Here is a 3873-nt window from a genome sequence, read left to right as displayed (position 1 = left end):
AAGATTTAAAGGATCTGGTTGTAAAGCACTCGCACTTTTTTGGAAACAAGAAAATAGAATATTTAAACCGCTGATGATTCTATAAAAGGCAGCGGACAAGTATGTCCTTTTCTTGTTGATCAGTGCTAAAAACCCAATGATATTTAAAAAGCTTTCACATAATTCCCCTTCTAGTGTTGACACGAACTACATTCTACTGACATATTGTATGTTATTAGTATTTGTATGTTAAAATTGAGAGTGGTTGAATTGCAGAATCGTAGCTGATGTTTCTCTTAGAGTTACGACTGAAGGTGGAACATTTAAATCAATCTCTGTTAGCGACTGCCGTGTTTTTAGACTTTTATGAAGATCGTGTAAAGTATTGTTACATTTTGTGCCAAATGTGTCCTAGTTTTTCAGTGAACCAATTGTATATGTAAATCAGTCATTCAAAATTTATATAGAGAAACTACTATTGTGAATAGTTTGTCTGCTTCGCTATTCGATTTGTATTGTATCCCTTTGTTTGTTTTAATTTTATTTTTTTTAACCAATGCTTTGATGACCAGTCATGTCCTGTTTTTGGTGTATTTGTGAACCAAAGAAGGGTGGAGCTACATTCATGGGCTCAGACATTTTTATAAAAACGCTTAATTTGCTGCCTTTAACTTTAGTGCAATTGTGTATCTGTGCAATGTTATGTGCTCATGGACTGTTGTTCAAAGGCTCTGCTCCAACACCAGTCCAGCTGCTGCTGCTGGTGCATTAAAAATAAAAGCACATCTGTAAACCATCTTAAAGGGGCAGCTTTAATTCTCGGGACACCTGCTTGTATGGATCATAGCGTGTAAAGTGAAGTGAAACTACGATATGCAATTTTTTTGTTGGCTAAATCAAGCTTTCTATTGGCACATTCTGATGTTAAAGGGGGAGAAAAGTTTTATCATTAAGCGTTTTGCTTGAACAAGGAAAGGCACAGTATTTGCAATTGTACTAAGATTTATGAAACGGCTGTACATTCCTGTTTTATTGGAGTGAACTAACCCATGTAGTGTTTATCATAGACACCATAATAAAATTATAAACCTGCTACAAAAAAAAAATCTAATAAAAAATAACACCTGCAGGCACCATTTTTTATTCCTCTTTTTTTTCTTCTAAATTACTTCACAAGAAAATGTGTCTTTATGAAACAAAACTGAAACTTTTTATCACCCTCTGCCATGACAGACAGGTCATCTTGTCTGTTATTAAATATTTCATTGACGACTGAGCACATTGTAATAAAACTCTTCGAAAGTAAATGTACACACCTACAACTAATCACCTTTTGGAGTGAAACTGACTCAAGATGGCTGCCATGGATAACAAACTTTAAAAAGTGCAAAAAAATAAATAAAATCTAACTCAATTTTAAAGGATTTGGGCTTAAACTTGATGTGGTGGTAGCTAAGAGTCACCACCAGCACATAGTTTGAGTGCTAACAGGTGGCATGAAAGCTGTTGGTTAACACTGTTTGTCTGTTAGCAAAATATCTCATGCATCAGCAGACAGATTGCAGTTAAAGCTCAAAAAGTATGAATTTTATGCACATATCAAAGTGGTTACCTTTTGAAGTCAACTTGATTTAAGCTATATTTTAATGTGAACAAAAATGGATCTATTTCAGTCAATTATACACAAATCAAACTAACATTTGGTGAGGTGGTAGCTGAGATTTATCCCCATCACATACTTGAGAGCTAATTGATAAAAAAAAAAAAAATTAGTTTGAAACTATAGCATAAAATGTGGTGGGTGATATGCATTCCTTCAATGAATGCTAGTGTCATTAATCTTTGTTTTTAGTAGATTTTTTTTTATTATCGTATTTTTCAGACTATAAGGCGCATTAAGCGAAACAAGTTCATTTTGACAGATTTTTGAGCGCCCTGTACCACATAAAATTGGTTCAAGGTCAGTTAGCACAACCAGAATTAATACAAAAGGTGATTATAAGGCTCACTGTCGATGTTTGAGAAAATTAAAGGATTTTAAGTGCGCCTTATAGTCTGAAAAATATGGTATGCAAGTGCTGCTTCAGCATTGAGCCTTTTTCGTTTTTGAAACAATTTGGCTGGAAAAAAATGAGCAGGAAAGATGCTGAAAGAGCTATTCCACACCACTAAGTGGCAATCACATCAACAGTAACAACACATGACAAGCACGAAGGAAGATCATGACTAATTATTCTCTAGAAATATTTGTAGCTTGTTTTATATTTCTCATTTTCTATCCTTTAAGTTTTTCAGTTGAAGTTTAATGACAACAAATTCAGCACAAGGAGCGACCGACTTGTAAAACGGGTGAGAATGACTGAAAACCATCTCACTCTAACCTGGTGCGTAAATCCTGCAGAGCAGCACGTTTGTATAAATATGAACGTTTTCTATCCAGATATTTCTTGACTTTTTATCTTTGTACAGCCTTTCGGTCTGCTTAGCTTTTATCCACCATTAGTCAGATTAATCACCCCAGTGGGACTGCTTTACTGGCTGATCATCTCACAGCTGAGATTTTATGAGCGCCCCTCACCAGTTCCCTCATTTCATCTCCTCTTCAGACTTTTGTCATAAAACCCATTCGACTGTGATCTCCTTTTTTTTTCCTCCCCCTGTGGAGCTTATTTCAAGGATCTGCCTCGCTGTGTTTTATTCCGATACACTCATGGAAAGATCGACTGGCTGTTTGGATGGCTCTCCTCCCTTCCTCCACCGGGCAGATGCTATTTCTTTGTTTCATGCTTCAGTGCAGTGATCATTACAGACCTGATGTCAGTGGGCGCTCCGTGAGGCTGCAGAGAACAGAGGGCCGAGGGAAAAATCATTCACAAATGACCTTTGACTTCTTGCTACATTTACTGGGGGGTGTAATTTTAGTTGGTTGCTTTTTGAATGCTTGTATCATTGAAGGTTTAATGTGGCTAATTTAGAAGCAGGTGCTGGAGAATATGAGGATCGAATACAAATAGGAGCAGCTCTGTCACAGGCTGCAGACTTTAAACACCAATGGATGTTCCATAATCAATTGGCCCTATAATATCAGCCAATTCTTCTTTGTAATGCTAAATCAGGCTAATTAAACTGGTAATAATGACTTGGACAATGTTGGTGAAAATGTTTTTAAAGGAATATTTATGTTGTAACAAATACTGAAATGTATATAACTGAAGGTTGTTTTGTACACAGTAGGATTTTTGTGTTTTCTTTGTTTTTATTTTAAAGTCTATAATTTTATTTTAGGTTATTAGTGTTTGTTCCTGAAAACCATTGAAAGCCAGATGATTTTTTAAAGTAAATGTTCCTCAAAACCCTTTTTTTAAAAAAAAAAAAGCAATGAGCACTCTTTGATGAGGTGTCCCTCACTCTGAAACATGCTGCCTGGAGAAGAATAGAAAGAGTTAAAGGTAAAATACTTTAAACTGTTTCTTTTAGACAAATGCTCAAAGTATTTCCAGTGAAGCAAATCAAAACCAACATCGAACAGCAAAAGTGAGAAAATGCTAATCTTTTTTTTTTTTTTTCCTGTAAGAAATGACAGTAAGGAAAGAAAAACGTCACGTCATTGTGAGCATCAGTAGTTTAATCTTAATTACAGCCCAGGTAGACAACATTTTTTTCTAGAGCTCCAGTTTAGTGAAAAGAATTAAACGGCCATAAATTGAATTGAACCATGCCCACTCTATCATATCACCAGCAAAATGCCAAAAAATACTGTATTTTCCAACATATAAGTCACACCTTTTTGCATAAATTTGCAAGTCCTGTGACTTATACACAGAAGTAACTAATATATATTTCTCCCCATATTTATAACCCAGTTTTTGGCTGAGAGCTGACGATTTCATTCAT

This window comes from Nematolebias whitei, chromosome 13 (assembly GCF_014905685.2).
Source record: "Nematolebias whitei isolate Nwh7 chromosome 13, NemWhi1, whole genome shotgun sequence".
Taxonomy (NCBI): Eukaryota; Metazoa; Chordata; class Actinopteri; order Cyprinodontiformes; family Rivulidae; genus Nematolebias; species Nematolebias whitei.
This window is presented reverse-complemented; position numbering follows the sequence as displayed.